Source organism: Bison bison, unplaced genomic scaffold (genome assembly GCF_000754665.1).
Source record: "Bison bison bison isolate TAMUID 2011002044 unplaced genomic scaffold, Bison_UMD1.0 scf7180017864145, whole genome shotgun sequence".
In the NCBI taxonomy this organism is placed as follows: domain Eukaryota; kingdom Metazoa; phylum Chordata; class Mammalia; order Artiodactyla; family Bovidae; genus Bison; species Bison bison.
In genome coordinates this window covers 6,821,722-6,840,497 of record NW_011494717.1, presented here as the reverse complement: position 1 = coordinate 6,840,497, position 18,776 = coordinate 6,821,722, and the positions used below count along the sequence as shown (strand labels likewise).

The following is an 18,776-nucleotide window of genomic DNA, read 5'->3' as shown; positions in this document are numbered from 1 at the left end:
GCTGCAGTCACCATCTGCAGTGATTTTGGAGCCCAAAAAAATAAAGTCTGACACTGTTTCTGCTGTTTCCCCATCTATTTCCCATGAAGTGATGGGACCAGATGCCACGATCTTCGTTTTCTGAATGTTGAGCTTTAAGCCAACTTTTTCACTCACCTCTTTCACTTTCATCAAGAGGCTTTTTAGTTCCTCTTCACTTTCTTCACTAGGGCTTCCCTGGTGGCTCAGACGGTAAAGCATCTGCCTACAATGTGGGAGACCTGGGTTCGATCCCTGGGTTGGGAAGATCCTCTGGAGAAGGAAATGGCACCCCACTCCAGTACTCTTGCCTAGAAAATCCCATGGATGGAGAAACCTGGTAGGCTACAGTCTATGGGGCTGCAAAGAGTCGGATACGACTGAGCGACTTCACTCACTCACTCACTTTCTGCCATAAGAGTGGTATCATCTGCATATCTGAGGTTATTGGTATTTCTCCTGGCAATCCTGATTTCAGCCTGTGCTTCTTCCAGTGCAGGGTTTCTCATGATGTACTCTGCATAGAAGTTAAATAAGCAGGGTGACAATATATAGCCTTGACATACTCCTTTTCCTATTTGGAACCAGTCTGTGGTTCCATGTCCAGTTCTAACTGTTGCTTCCTGACCTGCATACAGGTTTCTCAAGAGACAGGTCAGGTGGTCCGGTATTCCCATCTCTTTCAGAATTTTCCACAGTTTATAGTGATCCACACAGTCAAAGGCTTTGGCATAGTCAATAAAGCAGAATCTTGCTTTTTCGATGATCCAGCGGATGTTGGCAATTTGATCTCTGTTCCTCTGCCTTTTCTAAAACCAGCTTGAACATCAGGAAGTTCACAGTTCACGTATTGCTAAAGCCTGGCTTGGAGAATTTTGAGCATTGCTTTAGTAGCCTGTGACTTGAGTGCAATTGTGCAGTAGTTTGAGTGTTGTTTGATATTGCCTTTCTTTGGGATTGGAATGAAAACTGATCTTTTCCAGTCCTGTGGCCACTGCTGAGTTTTCCAAATTTGCTGGCATATTGAGTGCAGCACTTTCACAGCATCATCTTTCAGGATTTGAAATAGCTCAACTGGAATTCCATCACCTCCACTAGCTTTGTTCATAGTGATGCTTCCTAAGGCCCACTTGACTTCACATTCCAGGATGTCTGGCTCTAGGTCAGTGATCACACCACTGTGGTTATCTGGGTCATGAAGATCTTTTTTGTACAGTTCTTCTGTGTATTCTTGCCACCTCTTCTTAATGTCTTCTGCTTTTGTTAGGTCCATACCATTTCTGTCCTTTATCAAGCCCATCTTTGCATGAAATGTTCCCTTGGTATCTCTAATTTTCTTGACGAGATCTTTCGTCTTTCCCATTCTGTTGTTAGGGGAAACCACTAGACCATTCAGGTATGACCTAAATCAAATCCCTTATGATTATACAGTGGAAGTGAGAAATAGATTTAAGGGACTAGATCTGATAGACAGAGTGCCTGATGAACTATGGACGGAGGTTCGTGACATTGTACAGGAGACAGGGAGCAAGACCATCCCCATGGAAAAGAAATGCAAAAAAGCAAAATGGCTGTCTGAGGAGGCCTTACAAATAGCTGTGAAAAGAAGAGAAGCGAAAAGCAAAGGAGAAAAGGAAAGATATTCCCATTTGAATGCAGAGTTGCAAAGAATAGCAAGGAGAGATAAGAAAGCCTTCCTCAGCGATCAAAGCAAAGAAATAGAGGAAAACAACAGAATGGGAAAGTGAAGATTGATTGTTTCTAACGCAGTGGATTGAATGTGTGAATGCAATTTTCAGAGTCCTGTTTCTGACTACTAGGTGTTTGGTAAGAATTAGGCAGCAATGTAAGTGAATTCATACTTGCTGGAGTGAAGCTATTCTATACTGCCAATTACAGGTAGACTATACACTTTTGTAGCCAATCAAGTACAGAATTAGGTTAATATGCTCTTAGGAAAATTAAGGAATCTAACCACTAAAGACATCTAAGTTGCAGCTAACCCAACTCTCCATGGAGGTGAGCCAAGACAATAGTTCCTCACAGGGTCAAAATTTCCCTCTGAAAGTGGTTCTGATTCAGCACCAATGTATAATGGGTGAGTGCCCAAATTCCATGCAATCACAAATCACAAACCCATGATTTGGACCTGGAAAATTCTCCAATAAACAGTTTCTCAACTTTTTACTTCAGCCATAAAATTACCTCAATTTTACCCATAGACCATCTACTTGAGATGTGTACCCTGAAGCTCTACAAATAAACTGGGCAGCTATCCAAAGTCATCACATATAAACCGATTAAATATCCAGGGACATCTGTGAATAAATAAGACGTGGGTTTTGGAGTAGTAGATATCTCACATCTTTCTTTCAAACTAGGAAGCAGAATCAGCAGTTTACCAAGGCCATCCCTCGTTAGTATAAAATGATTACATCATGAGTATACTAGGGCTAGGACGTGATTTTAAAAGACAAGCAGCCCAATAGAACATGAAAAAAATATGAATAAAGAAAGTCTTGGGGGAAAAATCCAATAAAAAGACATCAGAGAGATGATCAACTGTATCAATAGTCAGGGAACTTCAAATACAACAATGCTTTATACCATTTTCACCCACCAGACAGGGCCAAAATAGAAATGACCATTAATATCCAGAGCTGATAAAGTCAGGGGAGAGCAGTGACTATCATATACTCTTAGTGAAAGCATAAATTGGTAGAGCCTTTGGAGAAATGTTTTGAAAGGACATCAATGTTTTAAAATATGCATGATCATTAATTCCATAGGTATGTTCTCATACATATACAAAAACAAGTTCAAACTAGCATGTTTACCAAAATATATCTTGAAACAGAAAAACTAGTTTAAATGTCTATCAAAAGAGGGATGGTTACATAAACTATGGAAAATACATCTAATGCAACTCTATGCAGAATTTTATGTAAAGTAAAATGGCTCCTTCATATTCTAACACAGAAAGATTTTCATGATATTAAGTTTTTAAAAGCCTGTAATAATTCAAAAAGCTTGATCCTGTGGGTAGAGGGGAGGGAAGGAGAGGGAAGCTGACAACAGGGGTCTGAACTGGTCAGGACTCTTTCAGTTCCAAGAGACAGAAATTAAATATTCAAACTCACACAAGTTAGGCAGTTGAGTAGCTCATTTAGCCGGAAAATACAAAGTGGATCTACTTTAAGGTTCAAGTGGAGCCAGAGACTCCAACGACTCCATGCTTCACATGCAAGCGTGTGAGGCTATATGACTGTGCATCTGTGAGTGTGTCTGTGGTCACTCAGCTTCTGTCTTTATGTTGGCATTCTTTCCTATGGCACATAGGTTTCTTTACTTGGCCAAGCACACGCTATCTCACCTTAGCAACTCTAAAGGAATGAACCTGTCCCATGTCCAATATCTGCTTTTCAATCTCAAGGAAGGGGGGTCTGAACCTGCTTTGGTCATATGGCCATCCTGTAGCAATCACTATTTCCAGAGAAATGGAGTGTTAATAGACCAAGCCTAAGTCACCTGCTCACCTCCTGGCCAAGGGGTAGGATATAGCAACAACTGGAAAGGGGGGAAAGGGGACACTACACAGCCTAAATTACCAGTATCAAGTTCACTATGGAGACTTTCACCTTTTAATTCTATATATTCCCATTTCCTTGAACTTATTATTTGAATATAGTCATGTATTACACATATGATTTATTTTTAATTTAAAAAGGAAGAAAATACTAGAACGTAGTCAGAAAGAAATCCTAAGGTCTAAAAAGTTCAGGGGCGGAGGCTCCTGCAGCGGTTGCCGATTGTGGGGTGGAGAGCTCCTCTGCGCCCCTCCGACCTGACTTTAAAAAATAAATAAATAAATAGATAAATAAATAAATAAATAAAAAGTTCAGGGTTGGTGACATTAGAATTAAGTCATAGGGAAAATAAGCCTCATGTATAAATAACATGTATAAAATCTGCACTTTCAAATCCTGGACACTTGGCCAACATTTTAACCACCAGCCAGTCCTTATCAAACCAAGCATTAAAAGACAAACAGAAAATGGAGAAAACATAGTTTAATTAATTAGCAATAATATGTTGATAAGAGGAAAAGAAAAGACTTCCAAGACCTGTAAAGAGAAATTTTAAGAAATCCTCAGACAGTACATGGCTTCTAATACAATCTGAAAGCTCTTTATGTCCTCTCTCTTTTCTCACCTTATAATCTTAGCAGTACATGAGGAAAAATTCTGGATCAGTTTTACTGAAGCCAAATAACACTTCCTACCTGTTTCAAATACCTACTCTAAAGGTGGTAGCAAACCATCTAAACTAAAACAACTTATAGTATCTACTCCTAGAGACATTAGTAAAAATTTCTCCTTTAACTGTCTCAAGAAGCTACCATTCAAAACTACAAGTTCTTTTCACAAATAAATTTAATAATAAAGTCCCCTTTAGACTGACACACAAAAACAATTCTTCTTTATTTCAATGACTCCAAGCAGGACGCTACCAATTCTAGTATTCATGGCTCTGAAGAAAGCCAAGTCTGCTATACTGTAGTGGGGCACAGATATTTACTATCACTGAATATTCATTTCTTGCCCACATTGCCTAGCTCCACAAGTAGTGCCCTGTGACTACTTTTGGCCAATGGGTTACAAGACGAAGTGACATGGGTCACTTCAGTGCCAAAAGCATAGTAACCAAGGAGGTTCCATATTCAGGTATTGAGCAAACATTGTACTTCATTATTTTAACTACAGAATCCCCCCCACCCCACCTTTTTTTTTTTTAACATATTCCAAGGGATGATGCTACAAGTATCATTTCAAATCCTAGAAATCTAACTGAAATTCCATTTCCTGCAGGAAACCTACCCAGATCATGTTCCTGGCAACACGGGTAACACACTTACATGTATACTACAGTAAAGGACTTGAAATGCACTGTGGTTCTGGCATATATAACTAACACAATAAATGGTCTCTACTTCCTATTATTTACAATGTGGTTGGTAAGAAAGGTATAAATGATAATAAATTTCAAGAGAGTGCTAAAAATAAGTGCTAGAGGAGTTCCCCATATCTCATCTGGCAACTAAGTAAACCAGTTATATACTCCCTTATGACATTTTTTTTTATTCGTGTATGACTAAAAGCAAAGGAGACTCCCTATAGGAATTATAATCTCCCTGAAGGATGGAAACTCTAAGGTACAACTACCTCATGGTGCCCCTTACATGCAAACAACAGGTATTCCATCAAACTTTATCTTCTATTGAGGAGAATGTGTTAAAAAATTAAAACAGAAATGTAGTATTCCTCAAGATATTAGGAATCTGTGTCTCCAGCAAAGCAAAGGAGAGAGCTGAACACACACAAGGTTTTCTATTATCCAAGGCAAGTGGAGCAAGACACTGGAGAACAAAGAGTCACCAGGTTACCCCCAGACTTCTGAACACAGCCCTTGACAGCCGACTTCTTGTGCTGTAGGACTTACAAGCCGTCTGAGCAACATCTGATTTCCAATTCAATTTCCCAAATACTCTGAAACCAGTAAAGAGGATTCCTAGATATGTTGTATGAGTATTCCAGTGTGTTAGTTACTCAGTCGTGCCCGACTCTTTGCAACGCCATGGACTGCAGCCCACCAGGCTCCTCTGCCCATGAGATTTTTCATGGCAAGGAAACTGGAGTGGTTTGCCATTTCCTTCTCCAGGGGATCTTCCCAATGCAGGGATTGAACCCAGGTCTCCTGTACTGCAGGCAGATTCTTTACTGACTGAGCTCCAAGGGCACACATACAAAAAAGGCCTATTTCTCTAAGTACATTAATAAGTACTTAAGTACTATCATGATTTAATCATTGTAAGTTGTCAAATATTTTAATATCTACAAGTACAAGACACTGCAGAGGACAGATAATAAAACATGATCCCCTTTGCCATTCTCATACCCTAATTTGGGAGATAGGATGCATGAAAACAAAAACTCCAACATATAAATGCAGTATAAAGTGTCAAGTTAATAATAAAGAAAATAAATATTAAAAGAGTTCATCGAAGGAAGGGATTTTTTCAAATTTTACAGTCTGAACACTTAACAAGCAAGTTGGAAACTGAGCTGAGCTTTAAAGAATATGCAGAATTTCACAGGATAAGGGAGAACATTCCAGGGAAACGAAAAATAAAGGGTGGCAAACAGAGAAGCCCAAGGGATGTATAAGGGACAGTGCTGACGATTTTACTTTGAGCAGTTCATTAGGGGAGACGAGTGGGAAATGAGACCAGAAAAGCAAGTTGGTGCCAGACACTGGAAAGCTTTAAATGCCAGACTAAGGAACTTTATCTTGACAGTAATGAGGAGCCATTGAAGGGTTTAAACAAAGTAATGCAATGAAAATAAAAATTAGGATGATTGTTCCAAAACAAAATTTAGGACAGACTGAAGAAGCAACTCCCAGGGGACAGTGAGACCATTCTGGGGTACTTTCACAAATATCAGGCCTAGATTAGAATGACGACAGTGAGGAAAAAAGGAACAGATGTAAAGAGCTGATAGGACTTGGAAAGTGTTTTTAGCATATGTCAAATCAGACCTTAAGGACTCTGAAGAGCTGAGATTCAGATGCTACAAAGAGATTAAAACCACAACAACTGCAAATTCCAGCCTACCCAGCAGGGTGTCCCTATACACGAATTGATACTGGGCTCTTCTATACATTCATGCATTGCCATCTTCACACTCATACAAAAGATCCACACTTTTTCACTGGGATTTTGGGGGGAAAAGTGGGAAATGATATTTAAAAGCTGCTAAGTGATAAAGACCAGGTAGTTGTACAACAAACAGATAGGAGCTCAAACAACTGTAAAGGCCAAAGGCACTGCAATCACATCTATTGCAAAATGGAAAAACAGACTGCAAATCCAGTCATACTGCGGGCCTAAGTAATGACATCAGATATATCCATTAAACTTGCAAAAGACTAAGACTGGATGAATGGAGTTATTGAGGTCCCAGTCCTTAACAAAAGAGGTTCTTAACCTTTGGGGAGGTCACAGACCCTTTTGGGATCTGATGAATTTCTCTCCAGAGAAAGACTCATAGAATTTTGCATATACATAATTTCAGAATGTTCACAGACACCACTCACCCAAAGCCTAACTAGAGACTCTTAGTCCATGAATTCCAAGGGTTCTTAAGAACTCTTCCTAAAATTGGTAATTAAGAATTGATTATCTATTATAATAAGTATATTGACTAAAAATGATCTGACTTAATAGGGCATGTATAATTATTAGTGTGTCCTATGTAATATTAATTACATATGTTGTACAATAGGTATCTATGTGACGAAAAATACTATGTATGCCAAAATAAATTAAAGCAATAATAAGGTCCCCAAAGAGATATACAAAAATGTAATAAATGTAACTTAAACACTTTTAAAAAATGGTATGTATGGTAAGTCATTTTACATGTTATGCAACACTTTTAGTTAATGGATGTGCTTGTAAGTGTCTTTGACTATGTGGATCACAATAAACTGTGAAAAATTCTGAGAGAGATGGGAATACCGGACTACCTGACCTGCCTCTTGAGAAACTATATGCAAGTCAGGAAGCAACCATTAGAACTGGACATGGAACAACAGACTGGTTCCAAATAGGAAAAGGAGTACGTCAAGGCTGTATATTGTCACCATGCTTATTTATCTTCCATGCAGAGTACATCATGAGAAACGCTGGGCTGGAAGAAGCACAAGCTAGAATCAAGATTGCCGGGAGAAATATCAATAACCACAGATACGCAGATGACACCACCTTTATGGCAGAAAGTGAAGAGGAACTAAAAAGCCTCTTGATGAAAGTGAAAGAGGAGAGTGAAAAAGTTGGCTTAAAGCTCAACATTCACAAAACTAAGATCATGGCATCTGGTCCCATCACTTCATGGGAAATAGATGGGGAAACAGTGGAAACAGTGTCCGACTTTATTTTTGGGGGGCTCCAAAATCACTGCAGATGGTGATTGCAGCCATGAAATTAAAAGACATTTACTCCTTTGAAGGAAAAGTTATGACCAACCTAGATAGCATATTCAAAAGCAGAGACATTACTTTGCCAACAAAGGTCCGTCTAGTCAAGGCTATGGTTTTTCCAGTGGTCATGTATGGATGCGAGAGTTGGACTGTGAAGAAGGCTGAGCGCCGAAGAATTGATGCTTTTGAACTGTGGTGTTGGAGAAGACTCTTGAGAGTCCCTTGGACTGCAAGGAGATCCAACCAACCCATTCTAGAGGAGATCAGCCCTGGGTGTTCTTTGGAAGGACTGATGCTGAAGCTGAAACTCCAGTACTTTGGCCACCTCATACGAAGTTGACTCATTGGAAAAGACTCTGCTGCTGGGAGGGACTGGGGGCAGGAGGAGAAGGGGATGACAGAGGATGAGATGGCTGGATGGCATCACCAACTCGATGGACGTGAGTTTGAGTGAACTCCGGGAGATGGTGATGGACAGGGAGGCCTGGCGTGCTGTGATTCATGGGGTTGCAAAGAGTTGGACACGACTGAGCAACAGAACTGAACTGAACTGATAAGTATGGAGCTGATAATGTATGATTAGGGCTTCCCTTGTGGCTCAGCAATGCTGGAGACCTGGGTTCGATCCCTGGGTTGGGAAGATCCCCTGGAGAATGGAAAGGTTACCCACTCCAGTATTCTGGCCTGGAGAATTCCACGGACTGTAAAGTCCATGGGGTTGCAGACTCGGACATGACTGAGCGATTTTCACTTTCACTTTCATACACAGTACATATGTACGATAAAGCGCATGTATCAATACATTTTGATTAGGTAGATCATCGAATGCACAAAATACATAGCAATGGGATTATTTAGAATATACTTATGTGCAATACTAGTACACCACATGATAATAATGTTTCACTGTTCATGTGTTAACTTTTCAAGAAATAGTTTAAGTAGAATTTCAACTTTGGGTGCTAGTGGTGCAGTTGGAGCTTCTCTTAAGTCCCAACAAGAATGTTATCCTCCTTAACTGATTTACAATACCAGAGTAATAAATACTTATACTACAAAGAAAACGAAAAAAAGAACCCCTCCTATATAACTGTGGTAAGTATTTTTATCATATATCCCACAGTTAAAAAGGTTTTGAATGAGAAGCCACATAGGTATATTTATTTATAATTTATATACATTGCTCACTAGACCAATAAATTATGTGCCTTATAAAGCATACATAAAAATGGAAACATAAAATGATACTTATTATAATAAAATTTACCATTTTTTTAAATTTACCATTTTTAAACATTTAATTTACCTATTGATGACACAGCTTGTGCTATCCCTAATAAATACTATTAATACTACCACCATTTTTGTTAAGAATAACATGTAAAAAGTCAAAGTCGCTCAGTTGTGTCCCACTCTTTATGACCCCAAGGACTACACAGTCCATGGAATTCTCCAGGACAGAATACTGCAGTGGGTAGCCTTTCCCTTCTCCAGGGTTATCTTCCCAACCCAGGGATCGCAATCAGGTCTGCCACATTGCAGGTGGATTCTTTACCAGTTGAACCACAAAGGAAGTCCAATAAGAGAGTGGCCCATACGAGGAAAAACATAATGAACACTAAATTACTTTTTAATTTTGCTTTCACATTTTGTAATATAGCAACTTAAAAGTCTGGTTCTAAATTCGGTTCATTTTCATAATAGGTAATTGTTTTATTTGGTTTTAACGGTAATCATAGCCCAAAAACATACTTCACAAAGACGAGTAAGACAAAGGAAAGAACTGCATCACACTTGCTGCACTGAGTAAACCTCCACATGATATTCAATCTTCAATCCTGTTCACCATTTATGCAAATGTCTTTGCTAAAATTCAGATAGTGCATTTCCATATTTCCTGATGACAATCAGTTGTTCTTACTAACTAATCAGATAGTAATGCCTTTTTAATTAATATATTCTCAGTTTTTACTAGATTTTTATACAGGTCAGAAAATTCTGTTTTCAAGTTCAAGTGTACATATAAAAATATTCTTAAAGTTTTAAGATCATATCATCTTCAGCAATTAAATCCAATAATGATGGAAATAATTCCAAATATCAATTTTGGATGTTTAGAATTGGAAATATCCAAATATCCATTCCAAATAACCTCTCTTCATAATAGTGGATTTCGTCTTGAAAGGTAGTTACTTTTCGGGTCACTGTTATGAATTTACCTATCATCCCAAAGCAACAGATTAAGTCTGTTAATTTTCATAAATATCAGCTAGGTAGTATATAATTCACAGACACCTGTGAGAGGAAAATGTCAGCAAATTTCAGACATTTGTATCTGAAATTTGTGTTTTCGTGAAAGAAAAATTAGTAAGTCATCTTCAGATTAGACAATACTTAAGTCCTTTGCCTCAAGATGACCAGCTAAACTGGATGAAATATTTTATAAAAGATCTGCATGGTGACTTCCTATTGCAACAATACATGTTAAGAGTCTACTATTTAAAATAATAAATCTAAAAAAAAATAAAATAAAATAAAATAATAAATCTAAAAATCTAATTACCCATGCTCCTATGAACTAAAAAACATCACAGCTGACTGAAAATAAAGAATCTTTCAAACAGACCTCTAGTATTTCTCCCATTTCCCAGATAATTTTATATAAACCCTACTGTAGAGACCACTGCTCTAAATGTGCCTGGGCTCCCAAGGGTCAAAGCCCTCCATGAGTTCCTTCCAACCAATTTTCCTTACATGCTCTCAAAGTTCGAAGGACTTATCCTTAAAGGTAGTCTAATTATATTGTATCCATCTCTGAATCACTACCAGTTGGCAAAAGACACAACTGCAGCACATTCTGTGACACCAGTTGTCTTCAACACTGTTCCCTCAGTGTAATGTTGGCTAGCAATTCAGTCAAATAATAGACAGGGCTCGAACAAGGTCCAAGACTTTTCATGACATATCCTGCTTTAAATCCTTTCTGGAACATGGCAGGGCATAAATAAATCAGTAAAATAAATCATGAACTATACTGAGAGCCAGGGGCTTTCAACTTGCATGACCAATCTAACTTATACAGTGACATATATTTACATAAGGAGATGACATTTTTACACTTGAAAAACAAGTCTGCTGCATCATCTTAAGAATGCCAAATGATAACACACTGTTTAAAGAAATAGCTACTGGGGGGGAAAAAAAAAAGCACAAGCCAGTGAAAAAGATTTTGTACTAACTTCTACCAAGAAAAGGGAAAAAAAAGTCTGTTCTCAAATATACATAAAAATGAGTAAGTTCCCAGTGTGGTAAGCCTTACATATGGAATCATTTCAAAAACTATGAAAATATAAAATTTGGGGTGTAAAACCTGCCAAAAAAAGATCCACGTAGATTTGGAAAACTGGCACTTTTCATTTTCTTCCAGATCTACAAACTTCACTGTTCCTCACCACCTCCCTCCATTAAAATCCTTTAATGTCTTACAACTGCACCCAGAACATCTGGTTCCTTCTCCCACTTCAGCTGGTGCCACCTTCCTGCTTACACTTTCCCCCTTCATTACTCCCAAAATAACCCCAAGCTTTTCTGTCCTTTCATCTTTGCTATTTAATCTTCCTGAATATACTGCTCTCCTCCTCCTCACTCAGAGAGAAATCATCCCCTGCCTTCAATGTTCCCGTCCAACAACAAGCCCTCCACGAAACTTGCTCTGATCTCTTTTAAATGAAAATAATTGCTTGCTCTCCATATTCCTCAAAGTATACTATTTCAGTACCTCTCTCATCGCACTCATCACATTTAATTAGTACTACAGGTATTTGTGTGTCATTTTATCACCTCTCTTAGGTCATAATCTCTGTAAAAACAGGATCTATATCTTATCATTTAACTTTTCTATGTTTTCACAACACAGCACCTTGAACAAGTACTCTTATAACTATGTCTTGAATGAATGATTGAGTACACCCTTAGAAATTCTAAAACAGATTCCCTGTACCATCTGGAATGGAGAGGGAGGGAGGACTTAAGACTCTGCAGAACAAGTATCTTTTCCCTAGTTTCCTCCAAACAAACTCAGCACAGTAAAGCCAGTATTACACATACAGGTATTTTGAAAGGCAAGGACACTTCATCCTTCAACTATTTGGTCAAATACGGTATGATTATCTGTATATATACAAACACACTCACAACAGAATATCTTCTGTTAAACAATTGAATCTGTGCTTGATAATAAAAGCATGTAAATATTTTAACCATATAGGCAAACTAACAATGCAATATATTAAAGCTATCAGATTAAGACCAACCATTCAAAATACAAGTGGAAACACAGAGAATGACCAAGCAATTTATTTCAAATGAAAAAAAAATACCCTAAGCTCTAGCTATTCAAATACTAACAAAACTTGAGAGGCAGAATTGTATTGCTAAGACTCCAAACCAACCATTCAAAGATAAGCTAGACCAGAAGCACCAAAGAATCAACATTACTAAGTACAAAGGTGAGATCAGAAACAGCATGAAAATCTTAAAGTGATACTTTCATTAAGTAACTGCTTCATGGCTCCTGGGTCATCAGAAAGCAATGGAGACTACAGCCGTCTCTACTGCACATGAAGACGACAGAAAGGAGTCCAGACAAGAACAGAGGGGTGCAATGTGGCCACAAGCGGCTAACACGCTTGGAGAGAAGCCAATGTAGAGGTATGTTGGAGATTCCAGGTCTCAAGACCTGGACTCAAATGTCAGCCCCAATACCAACAAGCTGTGCAATCGTATAACAGCCACTTAACCTTCCTTATAAAATATAACATGTAGAGCAAGCACGATACCTGCATACAGTGTGTCTCAATGTGTCTCAGAGACAGTCCTCAATAAACATTTACTGGCTTTAAAGGGTGAGGGCCATACAAGAAAAGCATATATTTCTCTCCAGGCACTTCTGTGCTTTTTGAGAGAGCAGCCTTAATTAATTTCTGATTAATACCTTATTATAATATCTGACAGCCAACTTTTGGCCAAAAAACAAAAATACTCCTTTCTTCCTACCTTATACATTACTCAAAATCTTACTAAAATTCTTAAAATTTTAAATCTCTTTGAAATAACTTTCAAACACAAAGAGTAACTCTCATTAAGAAGACTGGGAGCTGAATACCTGGGTTCCTGCCCAAGTAAAGACATTATGTTACCCATGAAAATTAACATATTTGTCTGGCCTTAGTGTTCTCATCTATAACATTATTAACAAGGTTATTCCAAATTACCATTAAGGCCTCTTTTGCTCTAAATCTTGTGGTTCATGTTATCCCAAGGATTTTTTAATCTAATTAGGAAAACCCATTCAACATACACTAATAAGAGAAACTCTTTCAAAAAAATAAATAAAGGAGGAAAGGAAGAAAGGAATTTATTTATAGAACAAACTGAGTAACTGATGCTAAAGGAGTGCGATAAAAATCAAGCTTTCGAGAGAACATACCGGCTTTGACTGTTTTTGAAGATCAAAAGATAAAGATAAAGGAAACACTTTAAATAAAGAAATGAAACATGTATAATCAAAGAAGCAAGATATCTACAAGTGATTATAATACTTTCTTGTATAGCACTTTACAGTTTACAAAGCATTTCTGCATACACCATCTGCAATAAATTTACTGGAATGAGAAATATAAGAACAGTTTAAATGATTTACATTTGATAAATTTGTCCACAGAGTGTCCATTAAAAACAGTAATACCAAAAAATATTTCAGAAAAGAATTTTTTCATCATTTATATGTAGGATGAATTAGTCAGGCAAATAAATGCATGCAGGCAAACAGTTATAAATCACAGAATTTCAGCACAGGAAGAAATATGAACTCAAACCAATGTGTTCATTTAACGATGAAGAAATTCCTTTAAGGATAAAGGCCCACAGAGTTCATGTAACGCTAATTACTGTATATGCAAAATGACAGGACCAGACTGTAGAGGCAGAAAAAACAGAGAAATCCAAGAAACTGTAAAGAAAAGAATCAAATAATCTGATGATGGATTAGACAGTGATGTGTTTAGGATATGGAATGTAGAATAAAGTCTTAGTACGTTCCAATATTATCTTCTTATTTAATATAAGTTAATTCAAAGACCACAACAATATGAGCTTAAGTACATTATTCCAATTTTAAGCATGAAAATCTGAGGTTTACAGTGGTTAAATAACTAGCACAAGGTTACACCCACTAAGTAGAAGAGCCAGGACATCATCCCTGTCTGAAGTCAAACATCCATTCTCAAAAGAAGCTTAAAAATTGCCTCAAAGTTACAAGCCAGGCAAAATTACAAGGCAAAAATGAAGCACCATTCTGGAAACATTGGATAATTCAGTGTTATTAGAATTCTGGTCCTGTTAATAGGTGCATTTCACCTCTGTACTGGCACCCAGCGTTACAGATCTGGCCTGTGCTTTCCTGATGCTCAGGTCCAGTACTTACCAATAAAGCCCAGCTTCCCTACCCTCCACACTGAAACATATCCATGGGGAGAGATTGCTGTTTAGTCACTGAATCGTGTCTGACTCTTTGCGATCCCATGAACTGTGGTCCTCCAGGCCTTTCTGTCCAGGGGATTTCCCAAGGCAGGAATACTGGAGGGGGTTGCCATTTCCTTCTTCAGGGGATCTTCCCAACCCAGGGATTGAACTGGTGTCTCCTGCATTGCAGGCGAATTCTTTACCATTCAGAGCCTCCTGGAAAGACTAGGGAGAGATTAGATCAACTATATCTAAGATGAGGGTGACTAGACTGATTAATCTGAAGTCTTCTACAACTCCTCCAGTGATTGCAGCTTCACCTTCTAAGTATGACAACTATACTAAGCTTTTCTAAAAGTCTGTCATTTCAAGGAGCCTCAGCAGTATCGTGTTGCAGATGGGGAAATGGAGGAGGACACACAGATATACAACAATCCACTCTACTTGCATTTTAAGAATTGGACTTAAATGTTGGAATCAGTGTTTTGTAATAATTCTTCTTTTTCAACCAAGTATCTTGCAGAAATATAAAATAACCATTGGTACGTTAATCCAAATATGGTGCACCCACAAAACATCATCTAGAATTAAAGGAAAAAATCTGCACCTCTTCCTTAAACTAAGCAATCAAGAATGGCACACAGTTGCTATGAGGCTATTTTATGACCTCTGACACCATATGGTAAGAGGCACAAAATCTGACTAACAAAAAAGAGAGAAAGGAAGGTTTGAATTGACTAGACCTCATCTCTGATGTTAAGAAAAAAGGTCAGAGACCACACGGTCCATCCTTAGTGACCAACAACCAAGAGCTAAGCTACTGGTTAACCTGGGAGAAAAGCACTAAAGAAGTCCTTTCCTAAAGTCTAGTCTGTCCCACTTTTAGGAAAGCTATATGAGGTGGGGAGTAATCTGTATGGTTCTGCAGCCCAAACTAAATACAGTGCTCTGCTATTCAACTCCTGAAACACATGTACTTCACCCAGTCCCACCCTCTTTTGCACCGATATTTGGAGGTAATGTAACAAGGACCCCACCACATGTTTCCAGACCTCTGCAAGAAAAGCAGCTGATGGCCCCCTGAGAAACTCTGATTATCATAGGTAGAAAGTGAAAATCACGGCCAAGGGAATAATGAGCATCTTGGGATTTCCTCTACCCGATGACTTAGAAGATTCTATTCAGTGGTGTGTGCCTGTGTTGACCTCCCATACTTGCCCTAAAATGAAAGCTATTTTAGGCCATATGGTTTAAGACCAACCAACCCCAAAAGATATGTAACATATTCAAACAATGTGGAGTCCCTGGGGGACAGGGCAATAAAGACAAGCTAAAGTGAGGAATGAAGGTAATATCTAAGAGAAGGTATGTGAAATTGATGACAACAGAGATGTTCTTTAAAAAGAATTATAAATCATACTGTGATATATAGTCCAAAAGAGAAAAGATTTTCAAAGAATGTCCAATATCCTTTCTTCCCCTCTCCAGCTTTCAGCACCTCTATGCCACCCTCATCACTTACTCAACATTTAGTCCTGATAAAGACTGATCAGTGGATTAGCAGGATCAAGAGTACATGAAGACAACATTTCATCCTGGGAACATCTTTAAATTATTTAAGCATGTTTACCACCCTTTCCTATAGAGCAAAAGCATGAAAATGTGTGAGTGCTATCACAATATGTACCAGTCAGCACCAGAGCAACCCAATCCTCTGCCCACCAAAAGATTAACACATACAAAGAAAACAGGAAATTCAACAAAAATTAAAGTTTGACCCTAGACTCCCTCAACAGTTACACTGTTCTTAAATATTGGCAGTATCTTTGTACCACACCCACTTCATGCTACCCTTACAGCTTCCTGGCATAAGCAAGTTCTTGGGATTATACAAACTGCTGCTTCTGTTTCCAGCCCAGATTTCTAGAAATGAAACCCTGGAATTGAAGGAGAAAGAAAAACAAATGTTGGCAGAAAGAGGGAGGAAAATGCATTGTCTATATAATCCCAGTTTAAATGGAACAATCACCATTAGTCCCATCAAGCACTTTTTTTCAATAAAACCACTTACCCAAAAATGCAGATCTAAAATACTCCCTTGGCTTAAACCACACAAAAAGCAATTTAAAAGATTCAATCCTACAGATTTTCTCAGAAAGAAATGAAGAAAAGATTAACTATAAACTATGTAAAATTCAAATTTTGCACCTTAAAAACCAAACTTCATCATGAGTTAACTAAATGAAATAAATCATCAGTGCAAAACGTCTACAAAAATCAAACGGAATCTCTGTTCTTATAAGCAGCACCCCTGCTTTTTCTCTCCATACCATATATTCCCTATTCGGGCCCCCTTTTTGATCCATTGTTTCCAAAGCATAAATTCTGAATAAGAAATAGAGGCAAACCATTTCCAAACCTAGTTCACAAAACCAAATTAGACCCACAAAGTAGAGGAGATATAAAAGAAACATTTGCAGTTGCATGTAGTTTACAACAAATAGTACAAGGAATGCCCATTTATTAAGCTAAATCAAATCCCACTGCTACCTTTAACCCAAAACTATTTCTAGTTCAGGAGCCAAAAGACCCAAGCAAATACTTTCTTTTCACATTATTCTCAACATGAAGAAATCTGACCCCCTTCCTACTACATCACAGCTTCTGTGAAACAAGCTGAGAGGCCCCTTTGGCCAACTTTTTTTTTTTTTTTTGAGACTAACCTTCAACCAATTCCAGAATTGAAGACAAACCTCAAATTTAACCCCTGAAATCCATCCCTTCAGCTGTAGAGTATAATCTAGGCTGCACCGCAGCAATGTTTTACACAGACACTTGAAGATTTCTTAATCACTGAAGTGTAAGCCTCAGCCCTCACAAATCATCGCCACAGAGATTACTCTTGGCATCAACAGAGGGTGCCGGGACTGCAATTCACTCAAGAACCCTTCATTCACCACCATCATACTCGACATTAAAAATTCACCATCTCAAAAGAAAAAAGAAAAAAATTAAAAAGTCACCTTCTCCACAAGGACACCTGCCTCTTCAACGCCTACAGTGAACGAAGTCAAGTCTGAAAAGCTAAAACATCCTCCAGCTTAAAGTTTTCCTCCCCACCAAACTCTGCAGCCACAGCAGCACGGACTGTCCTTGTCACACACACAGGCTTTATTGTCAAACCCTCCGTCTCCCTCTAACACCGTCAACTGAGGCAGTGTCTATAGTACATGGGAGTGACTGCTTCAAAAACAAACAAACAAAAACATAACTGGGTAGTAAGAGCGGGGATCCTGGTGTCCGGTTTCTCCCATTACTCTTCCAAGCGACTAGGAAAAGGCTCGAGTTCGGTCGGGCTGACCATTAACCCATCCCACCCCTCAGTCGTCCAGCCGACGTGTTTGACCCCCCTACTCTCCACTCCTACCTCCTTGCAGCGGAATCTGACGATGGGGACCAAACCCTAGACACAACAGGAAAAAAAAATCTCACTTATCCATCCCATTTCTGCCTTCGAAATCCCTCTGTCTGGAGATGGGAAAAGCAAGTGCGCGGGGTGTAAAACAGAAGCGCCGTCGAAGGCTGAGGCTTACGGGAAGGCTCGCCACGGTCATCCCCATTTCGCAGTCCCGGCAAGCGAAGACTCGGAGAGGTTACCCGGCTTGCCAAGGTCACCGCGCTCGCCCCGGCCGAGGGGCGCCGGCGCCGACTTCCGGCTCCCCCTCTCGGCGGCGGCGGCGGCGGGGAGCGCCCGCGGGCTCGGGGCGCCGCTCCCCACGCCGGGCCGGCCGCCGCGAGCCTCGCGCACCCTCCGCGGATGCTCGCCCGGTCCGCGCTAACTAGGGCAACTGGGAAACCCGGGCAAGCCAAAGTCGCTGCTGCAGCAGTTTCCCTCCGCGACGCAGCCCCCAGCTGGTGCCCATGACAGCTGCGACCTCCGCCCCCTCCAGCCGCGCGAGGCCGAGGGAGAACTCGGGGAAAGTGGGAGGGGGGGACTAGCGGAGAGAAAGGAGAGCGGGGGGCGAGGGGGCGCCAGCTGCTCCCGCCCCTAGGGCCTCGGCGGCCGCGCGGCTCGTGACAGCTGCACCCACCGGGAGCTCGGCGCCCGCGCCCGCCACTCACCTGCTGCCGCCGCCTCTGGGCCGCGCTGACGGGCGCCGCGCTCTCCCGCGACCGTGGCGGCGCCGCCGCGGCCT

The 18,776-nt window shown here is 39.7% G+C and overlaps 1 protein-coding gene across 1 annotated transcript in view; it reads right to left on the bottom strand.

The window, feature by feature from the left end:
• The window catches only part of NCOA1 (nuclear receptor coactivator 1), a 218,178-nt gene extending 199,405 nt beyond the window's left edge, over positions 1 to 18,773 (bottom strand). The window contains exon 1 of the mRNA XM_010840686.1: positions 18,703 to 18,773. The gene's annotated coding sequence lies outside the window, so the exon portion shown is untranslated. The remainder of the gene's footprint in view (positions 1 to 18,702) is intronic.
• Positions 18,774 to 18,776: the final 3 nt, after the last annotated feature.